General features: G+C 38.2%; 1 protein-coding gene across 1 annotated transcript in view; it reads left to right on the forward strand.

The window, feature by feature from the left end:
• The window catches only part of LOC126268017 (uncharacterized), a 182,171-nt gene that overhangs the window by 170,318 nt on the left and 674 nt on the right, over positions 1–11,179 (forward strand). The window lies entirely within an intron of this gene.

Consider the following 11,179-nt stretch of genomic DNA (forward strand, 5'->3'; position numbering starts at 1 on the left):
GCGTCCCTGCCGACTCAGCGCCACTCGGTGTGAGCTGTAGGCGGACAGCTGCATCCTTCTTCTCACCAGCATGGCTGAGATCACGGCAACGAACAAGTGCCCATGATCTGGCGTCCAAATCTGTGGCCCTCGCCTCGGGATATCTCCAGCGTGTGTCGGGAGCTGAGACGACTGCCCGGGTAGCGAGCCAAAGAGTTGCCCACCACTGGCTGGCTGCAGACCCCGCGTCGGCCTCAGAGGGTCGAACCAACGTCCCAACGTGGACTGGGATGCTGGTGCCCCGTCTGTTGCTGCGTGTAGCCCGGTGGTGTGACACGCCTCGCCGTCCAGGAGAGCTGCCACACTTGCATCAATCCCATTAGAAAATGGCACCTATTTATACGTGGCTGTGCGCCTTTGTTTTGCCAAGCGCACCGATCATGTCATGTACACATAACACGCTAGGCTGGCCAGTGGCCCCCTTTTTCTTGTGACTTGCGCCATGCAAACTGCTGTGTGTGCCTTCTCCGGCAGTTCTAAGCCCCTGTGGCCTCTATCTGTCTTTGCAACTGCTGGTATGTGTAACTCACTGCAATCCAGCCCACACTTGACTGTGACTTGCGCTCGGAATATCGCACAAAATTAAATTTCCCTATCCTAAACAGTGATGCCGCTACATTATACCCCTCTTCGGAAAGACCTAGACCCCAGTTCAACTCTTAACTAGCTCTTAATTTGTCTGGGTTGGCACCTATGTCATATTACCAAACTATCAGCCCATTAAATCACGATTTCAGAATCCTGCCATGAATTACAGCACTTACAGAAGAATGGATAACCTTGTGCAAGCTTGTCACACAGAATATTAATGTGTGTTCCAGAGAACAGTAAGAAGAAGTAACACAATATTGACCTTATAAGTTTTCTTAAGGTGAAGAAGATCAAATCCAAATTTACAGAATTTGTGGATTTAATCTTTCATCAATGTTTTTTGGAATTCACCCTTCAAACTTCTGATAGTAGCAATAATAAAATACAGTAAGGAAATATGGATGATATACAGTTTTGACAAGGAGAGAATTTAAGCTTTTGAAATGTGATGCTACATAAGAAAGGTGAAGATTACAGTGTAGTCAAATAACTAATGACAAGGTACTGAAGCATATAGTAGAAAAAGAAATTTATGGCTCAACTTGTGTAAAGGAAAGGTTTGGTTGAAAAGACACATCTGGAGGCAATGAGTAATTATCAGTTTGGTAATGGAGGTAAGTGAAGAGAGCAAAAATAGTAGAGGTAAATGAAAGCTTTGACACAGAAAGCATGTTCAAATGGATATATGTTGCAACAGTTATTTGGAGATGAACAGGCTTCCAGATGATCAATTAGCATGGAGAGCTGTATAAAACTAGTCTTTAGACTCAATACATCAACAACAAAATCAACAACAACAGTAGATGATATGGGGCAATGTAAGTCGAGTGTCTATTTTTTCTGCAGGATAGTTCTTCTAGGTATTTTTAATACATAACATTATGTCAGGCTGGATTCCATTAGAACGACTGTGCTTGATGACCGCGATGTAATCCAAAGTAGGAAGGAAGTCAGCTATCAGTCACTACTCCATCTGTACATTATTGCTGACGTAGAACTCAGCTGCAGAAAAGCTATAATTAGGGCTAAAAATATAATAAATACAATTGACTCAAGACAGTGAACAGCATAAAATGAGATCAATACCACAGTTATACAAAACTGGAGACATTATAATTTTCTTTGGCAATTTTGGTTGAAAAAATGCAGAATTAGTTGAGAGACAATATGGATTATTCCCACTTGACCCCTATACTTTCATTAAGTTCCAGTGTATGACAGCATTATAGCCTTCAAAAAGGTCGTAACAAAGGTGTGTTCCAAGTTAAGAACTGTCACTGAGTTTCTTTTGGCAGAAAACCATGGCATAACAGATATTCATAGTTGCAGAATGTCTATGGAGGTGTGGCAGTGAACAAAAGCATCTAATGACATGTGTCATTATAAGCCTTTTGCACCTACACGACTCACTTCAAATGATATGTTACAAACAAGGGACATTCAGTAAGTAGTGAACACTTTTTACTGGAAGCAGGTTGGTTTTATTCCAGATTACCATCTGAAGTGATTCATGTAGACTCAAAGGCTTATGATCACACATTTTGTTAGATGACTTTAGCATGTACACAGCTTAATTCAAACTTAGGTTGCTGTTTACAGACCTGTACAGTCAAACACACTGAATGTCACTGAGGATGAACAATATCATCCATCCACTGATATATGTATATAACCAGTAGTTCAAACAAATTTTGTATTGTAAAATTAAGTAGATAAATAACAAGGACCAGCTGTAATGACTTAATGAAATAATGAACTGATCCTGATGTGAAAAATGTGAATATTAATGTTAAAACTTTTTCAGAAAATTCTACTTCTACATCCACATGGATACTCTGCAAATCATGCTAAATGCCTGGCAGAGGGTTTACTGAACCACCTTCACAATAAATCTCTATTATTCCACTCTCCAACAGTGCGCCAAAAAAAAAAAAAAAAAAAAAAACAACAACAACAACTATATATTTCCATGCAAGCTCTGATTTCCCTTATTTTATTCTGATGATCATTTTTACCTAAGTAGATCAGCTCCAATAAAATATTTCACATTCAGAGAAGATAGTTGATGATTGAAATTTCGTGAGGAGATCTTGCCCCAAATCCGGCATCATGTCCATGACTCTCCCCTCCATTTCTCAATGAAGCAAAACATGCTGCCCTTCTTTGAACATTCTCAATGTACTCTGTTAATCCCATTCGGTAAGGATCCCACACCACGCAGCAGTACTCCAAATGAGGATGGGCATGCATAGTGCAGGCAGTCTCTTTAGTAGATCTGGTCTGCCAATTAATCGCAGTCGGTAGTTCGCCTTCCCTGCAACATTTTCTATGTGTTCTTTCCAATTTAAGTGGTTCGTAATCATAATTCCTAGGTATTTAGTTAAACTTACCGCTTTCAGATTTGACTGATTTATCGTGTAACCGAAGTTTAACATATTTCTTTTAGCACTCATCTGTATGAACTCACACTTTTCATTGTTTGAGCCTAATAGGAAATTTTCGCACCATACAGGTATGGTATCTAAATCATTTTGCAGTTAGTTTTGATGTTCTGATGACTTAACTAGACCATAAACAACAGCATCCTCTGCAAACAATCTAAGATGGCTGCTCAGATTGTCTTCTGAATTGTTTAGATAGATAAAGAACAGAACAGCAGAGGGCCTATAACACTACCTTGGGAAACACCAGAAATCAGTTTTGTTTTACTCGATGACTCCATCAATTATTACAAACTGTGACTTCTCTGCCAGGAAAACACAAATCCAGTTGCATAGCTGAGACAATAATCCATAAGCAAGTAATTTGATTACAAGCCACTTGTGAGGTAGGGTGTCAAAAGCCTTCCGGGAATCTAGAAATACCAAATCAATTTGAAACCTCTTGTCAATAGCACTCAACAGTTCATGTGAGTAAAGAGCTAGCCATGTTTCACAAGAACAATGTTTTCCAAATTCGTATTGACTGTGTGCCAATACGCCATTCTCTTGGAGGTAAATCATAATGTTTAAACACACTACATGTTCCAAACCCCTGCCTACAAATCAATGTTAATGATATGACCCTATAATTTAGTGGATTACCCCTGTAGCCTTTCTTGAATATTGGTGCACCTGTGCAACTTCCCAGATTTTTGGGTACAGATCCTTCATCAAAAGAGTGGTTTTATATAATTGTATGGAGCTACTGAATCAGCATGCTCTGAATTGGTATACCGTCTGGACCAGAAGATTTACTTTCATTAAGCAATTTAAGTTGTTTCACTTTTTGGATATGTTTCTACGTTACTCATGTCGACAGCTGTTCTTGACTCAAATTCTGTAATATTTACTTCATCTTCTTTCCATTGCTATTGTGGAGAGAAGGCATTGATCGTGCGTTGCCACTAGCACACTGTACGTAAGACCAGAACCTCTTTGGATTTTCTGCCAAGTTCCAAAACAAAGTTTCACTGAAGAAACTATTACAAGCACCTAATATTTTTAAGCTTCTGTAAAAGATAGCCAGTCTTGAAGGTTTTGCATTCATTAAGATTTTGCATGCCTTTCTCATTGTTCCTGCAACTGTGTTCTGACCTGTTTTGGGTATCACGGGGGATCAGTTCCTTTGTCTGTTAATTTATTTAGTATAAATCCCTCAACTGTTCTCAGTACTATTTCTTTGATTTCAAGCGACACCCTATCTGCACTTACACTGTTAATTTGTAAGGAGTGGAGATTGTCTCTCAGGAAGGGCTCAAGAGAATTTTTGTATGCTTTTTTTGAACAGATACATTTTTCATTTATTTTTGGAGGTTTGGGGAGTTATGGTATTCAGTCTCACTACAACAGCCCTATGTCCATTGATCCCTGTATCTATTTTGACGCTCATTATTACCTCAGGATTAGTTGTTGCTAAGAGGTCGAGTTTTTTTTCACAATTATTTACTATTCGAGTGGGCTCATGAACTAACGGCCCAAAATAATTTTCAGAAAATGTATTTAGCACAATTTTGGATGATGTTTTACGCCTACCTCTGGATTTAAACTTGTATTTTCTTCAACATATTGAAGGTAAATTGAAGTCACCACCAACTACACTCATACAAGTTGGGTAGATGTTTGAAATTATCATGTTACCCTATACAATTGTATCATCTGAGATGGGAGGTTTGGTGAAAGGATCCAATTATTATTTTATCTTGGTTGCAAGGAATGACCTCTATCCATACTCACTCACAGGCACTGTCTACTTCAGTTTCACTACAAGATAAACTACTACTAACAGCAACAAAAACGCAAACTCCAACTGTATTTAGCCTATCCTTTCTGAATGCTATTAGGTCTTTTGTAAAAATTTTGGCTTAACTTATCTCCAGTTTTAGCCAGCTTGCAGTGCCTATAATGATTTTGGCATCAGTGCTTTCTATTAGTGCTTGGAATGAAGGATGAAAGATTGGGTGTAACAAATCTTCAACATTGAGGTCATTAGATACAGAGCACAGGCTCAGATTGTGTCAAGGATGCACAAGGAAACCAGCTGTCCCCTTTCCAAGAAACCATCCCAGCATCTGCCCGGAGCAATGTAGGGAAATCATATTGCCACTTGGAGCTCTAGTACTTTCCCAACACAGCTACGGCAATTCACAATTGTTAGACTAATGGTTCTGAGATCTAGTTTTTCTGTGTTTGACCTGCACCCTTTGAAACTGAAGCCATTTTTGTGTTTCCCAGAGACCCACCAACCTAAAAATGATTATTGAAAACTTGGTGTAATCAGATTGCAATTATCTTTATTTTATTTTCTACACTTTTCACACTAATTAAAGTTTCTAAGGTATGGTCTTTTATAATTGTAGTTGTGATCAAAAGCGATTCTGGCAGCTGGAGTCCATGGCTTTTTCTATTAAGCATGCTTTTTGCGTTCTTGTGATGATACTCCCACAGGAACTTGCATCCGCTAATGCATATATCTTTCTATCTAATCAAGAAGTGAGATACCAGTTTTACAGATTTAGCTTTTTTCAATATAATGAAAAATATTCTTAAAAATTCTCATCCCGATTTCACTCCCTTGGGGGTTGAACTTCCGAAAGCAATGAAACACGTGTTTCTTTTGTTTCTACCAGGTATGCCAAATAGAAATTTTCTCAGATTTAACTTAGAAAAGGCTTTTATGATGAATAATTTCACAAAACTATGCGTTCACCCTCTAGTTCATTCCCGTCAACTGGAACTGCCAGTACCTGCTGCATACCAATGCTACCAACTGTTGAAGAGTTACGAAGTTAGAAGCATTACTTTTCAGTCAAACCTCATCGTTATTTATTTAATAATGATTTTTTTCTTTAATTTTCACCCATTATTTCAGCCAATAGGGGTTAAATTTCCAAAAATGCTTCAAACATGGATTCGTTTATTTCTGACCAAGAAACCAACACTGCTTTTCTAGGCTGAGTTGTGTGGTTTAAATGAATCCCACAGGCATGTTTCCAGTTGTCATTAAAACCTGAAAGTTCGCAGAGCTGTAAGTTTCCAACTCACACATAAATTGATATCACCACCACTGCTTTTTATTAACTTACATAAGTCATCAACATACATAAATAATAAAACTTTTTTCTGTCAATCGTTGATTTTCAAGAAAAAAAATTTCAGTTAATTAATGAAAGTATTGGCTAGCTGATCACAAATGGAAAGTTCTCATACTCAGTCCATCATTTTTTAGGTACATACCAATACCAAAGTTAAAGTAATTGTATTTCAAGATTAAATAGCAAATCAATAAACTCATTAATCTCAGTCCTAGACAGCCCGTCCTACTTGGTTATACTTCCCATAATAAATTCCAACACTGCTGTCCACCAGCATGGTGGTGTAGAAGCTTACTACATCCAGTAACACAAATTTCACAATTGCAGTTACAGGTACATCATCACAAATCTTACTGGCTAACTATTCATAGCTGTTCTTGACTGGATATTGATGTCTGTACTGGAAGTGTTTCCTTAAAAAATTGAAGTATTTTCTAGCAGTTTTGCTGACCAGCATTTCTTTCTTATAAACTAAGTTGTGCCCTAAGTGTAGGTGTATGTAGATTCATAGCGAAGTTGCTGTGCCACCCTTGGTGAAAATATTTCATTACATATTTTTCAGCTTTTCATTCATTTTTTTCTCTTGTGTTCCAGCAATTAGATCTGTATTGATGTCCTGTTATTTTCCTCAAAAAACTTTTGTTACCTGTACATGTTCAGCTTTCCCTCAGCCACAAGTTATTGCTTTTGTCCTCCTTAGTGATTATAACAACTGTATCAGTAAACTTGCTGTCAGTACTATCCACAATCATTACTTCATTTGTACTAACATTAGAAAATGTACTGGATTCATTACTAGTGATTCTGTGTACTGCTATAGTAATCTTACTTTTCAATCCTTGCAAGTTTGTTAAGAATCAGTTGCATACTTCACAGGAACAATACTATCTTCCTATTGAAGTATTTTAGACCTTTGTTTAACATTCATTTTTTCTGCTCACTTAAGTTGATGTTTGTCAAAATTAGCACCCTATGATAAAAATCAAATTTCATTTCACTTTCTGTAGTAACATAAGAAGGCTTACCTATTGATCTCAGAACTTTGTTATTATGCCTTAGCCTTGTTTCATTAGATACTTTTTTTCCAGTGTCCCTTACAACAAAACACAAACACTAAAGGACTTGCAAGGCTTCCCAACTCAATATACAACCTATAAAAATCATCACTAACCATTTGCTCCTTAACAAACAACTCCCTAATTTCAGTTCTCATAATGGACACTTCAACACTTTTTGTTCCCGATAATGAACTGTTTGTATATTACTTTGGCATTGCATGGGAAGGGCAGATTTTTAGATATTGTGGAGAAGTAAATTTTGTCATCTGAGGTCTTCTGGTACTGCTCCGCACAATGAGCAAGTGGCAATGAAAAGCACCTACTTTTGGGAACTTTATGAAAGCCATCCTCTTGGCAGCAAGTCCAATTAAGACCTAGGAGGGATGCATCTTGCCTAATATGCTCTATTTAGTAACACTCAATGGCTTTGCTGTTACAAAATTAGATCATTTTCCCTGTAGCTGTTGATGGTATTGTGGATAACAATGTTATTAACATAAATGCATGCCATATGTTTCATTGAATTCTCAATAAACATTTCATACAGAGTTTTATTGCACGTCAATGGCCATGACTAAAGTTATTACATGACGTGCAGGATGTAGGCTTTAGTATTTAGCACAAGACATTGTAAAATAAGATGAAATGAGAAATGTGCCCGATACCCTGCCCACCCCTACCACAATGGTATTCCACAGAACCTACACAATATACTCTTCCATCCCTAAATAACCTCATGACTCATACCCCTGTAGTAGACACAGATACAAGACCTGTGAACTACAAGAACCCTCCTGCCCTCTACCTTCATTGGTCATTGTCCTCACTCATCCAGCCTCCCTGTTACCATTCCATCATGTATTCAGCCCACATTCCACCATTGCACTCAGTCATTTTACTTCTCCTTACCCACTACCCCCTCTCCCCTGCCCACTGCCTAGCCTCCCGACTGCACATACCTGCCCTACACACTCTTCTTCTTCTTCTTCTTCTTCTTCCTCCTCCTCCTCCTCCTCCTCCCCCTCCCCTGTGCACTACCCAGAAGCACTACACTGTCAGTCACCCCTACCCTACTATCCACCCTCCTCCCTGCCCCAGCATGTGCATTTTGATGAAGACCTTACAGGCCAAAAATTTTATTTGTGACTCAGCACCTCTGCTATATGGTAATTGCAGTCTCATTACATGAAGTTTTCAAATATGGTTAATGACTTCTTTAAAAACAGTTTTAAGAAATTTTAATTCATTTTTACATTCCATCCTGGATTTTCTGTTGTTTAATTCTTATCTTTCACATAAAGAACACTGCATTAAGTCATTACAGCTGGTTCTCTACATTGTAATTTACCTAATGTCAAACTAATATTTTACTGTTATTGTTATCCATTGACATTCATTTTAAAATACAATTTTTTTAACTCTTGGTTATAAATATATTATGTAAACGGAAAACTGGCCAAGAGAGCTGTGCCACGCAGCTATTGAACACACTGCCCAACACAACGTGCTTCACTTCAATCACTGCTTCACAGCTATCCGCCATCTGGTCCTTCCTACCAACACCAGATTTTCTTAACTGTGCAGGTGGGAACACTCCAATATATCCTACATTTTCCATTCCATCATTCACTTATTTATCCCCTCCCTGCTCGCTCTACTATTACACGGCCTTCTATTCACCAAAGTGCCCATTAGTCTGCCCCAACCTACTCCTTTGCCCACCACCCACCCACAGTTTTCTTTCCCTATAGCAGTCTTGTTATGCCTGTTTCATACTCGGTGCCTCGTCTATATGGCGGGCAGCAATCTGTCCTTTACATGATATTCTGTCCTGGATTTTCCATTGTTACACAGGCCACTGGATAGAGAGCTTGTTCATCCTACAGTATTTTATACAGAAAATGAATCACATATTCCAAATAGGGTTGAAAATGTTCCAGGCATTCCTGTGATACACTTATGTGCCTCCAGAGAAATATTTTGTGAGTTTAGAATTCATTCAGAGAAATGAGATTTCAACTTGCCTACAAATAGTAGGTCTAGCCAATATTCTAAATTATTTTTTCTGCCACACTTATGGTAAATGTTTTGCATGGAATTTGCAAGGAAATTAATGCATGGAATGATAAATCTGATTAAAAGTATGAATTTTAGTTAACCTAGTTTTTAAGTCCTTCAACTGTTAAGTGTTAAAACATTCAAAATATAAAAAATTTCATAAATTCCAATTTTTTGGGAATCTTCACGAGCCAAAAAAAATTCCTGGCAATATTCCCATTTTATAAGTTGCCTCCCACTGGGAATATATCCAGCCCACATCACTGAACATGAGAATTTTGGTTAAATATGATGTATAATGATCCACTCACCTGTTAGGTACTCAAGTGGTCACCCATGCAGTTTCTTTACATTAGTTTCTCTCTCTATTATGTATTCACGCTAAGTATATTGTTTTGCCTTCTGGACAAAAATTCTACCATTTTTACAAAAAACGTTAAAACTTGACCTGTGTAGACCACACTCAGCTTTAACTATCTTATACGGCTCACTTCAAGAAATTCCCACAGTTTAATTTCAGAGAATGTTCCTCACATTGTCCACCCTTTTAATTGCACAGAAACATTCTCAGGTGAAGTATATTCTCCAAATTTTTACTCATAGAAACTCGAGAATGTTCTCCGTAATTCTGGGAATTTAGTACATTCTCACTTTTGTTCATATGTCTCCTCTATACAAGGTCAAACTTGTGCGCTCAAAATGTGTTTGGTGAAGCTCAGAGGTCAACAGATGAAACTTACTGGCAGATTAAAACTGTGTGCCAAACCGAGACTCGAACTCGGGACCTTTGCTTTTCGCATGTAGGTGCTCGACCACTGAGCTACCCAAGCACACCTCACGACCCCTCTCAGCTTAATTCCACCAGTAAGCTGTGAGGACGGGTCGCAAGACGTGCTTGGGTAGCTCAGTGGTAGAGCACTTACCCACGAAAGGCAAAGGCCCCGAGTTCGAGTCTCGTCCGGCACACAGTTTTAATCTGCCAGCAAGTTTCATATCAGCACACACCTGGCAAACAGCAAATTTTAAAATATTCATAGTACTTACATGCCTAGGTGTGAACAAATATTGTCAGCTAACTTTGCATTGGTCATCACTCCTATCATTACTTTTTTCCAATTACTTAATGTATTTTTCTTCATATGAATGGGGTATCCTGTCAGTGTGATCTAAATCATTGAAGAGGAGGAGAGGGAGTGTCAGTCTGCACTTTACAGGCAGTTGCCACACCAACAGCCTGCCACCTTAGGTAGCTGGCCAATGAGAATACACTGCCTGAAATGACCTACATTTCCCAGTGTTTAATGTGTCACTAAGTTAACAAATATAGAAAATGCTAGGAAGTGGTTGGAAAGTATGATCCAAATTCTGGTGTAACCTTTCTATCCTTAATTTTTGGAATTTGTCCAGTAAATTATTACCACCATGTTCAGTTGATAAATTCAGCATGTGTTATTCAACCATGGTAGAAAGACACCAAATGCAAATCACTAATCAAATTCAGTATACAACCACTGTTTCTAGCTCATCCTACAGACATGTGATGTAAATAGACTCCTAAATTGTAAGTGCTCCCTAAGCTACATTCTTACTTACCATAATACAATGTTCATACAGATTCACACTTTACTTCTGGAGCTCCTCAATGACATCTTACAAAATTTTAGGGTTGCAGAATTGAATTTCTGTCAATCTCCACACAGGGAGTTCTAGATGCTAGCTCAAAAAATTAATCCTTCACGGTATCACTTAATCCAATTGATATCAGAGGGTGTAGAATTTTGTTTCATTCCTTCTCATTTTTTTAATGTAGTATAATGCAAATAGCCAACACTCAGTCACCATAAATGTTTAAGAAAGCAAT

Source organism: Schistocerca gregaria, chromosome 1, assembly GCF_023897955.1.
Source record: "Schistocerca gregaria isolate iqSchGreg1 chromosome 1, iqSchGreg1.2, whole genome shotgun sequence".
Classification (NCBI taxonomy): domain Eukaryota; kingdom Metazoa; phylum Arthropoda; class Insecta; order Orthoptera; family Acrididae; genus Schistocerca; species Schistocerca gregaria.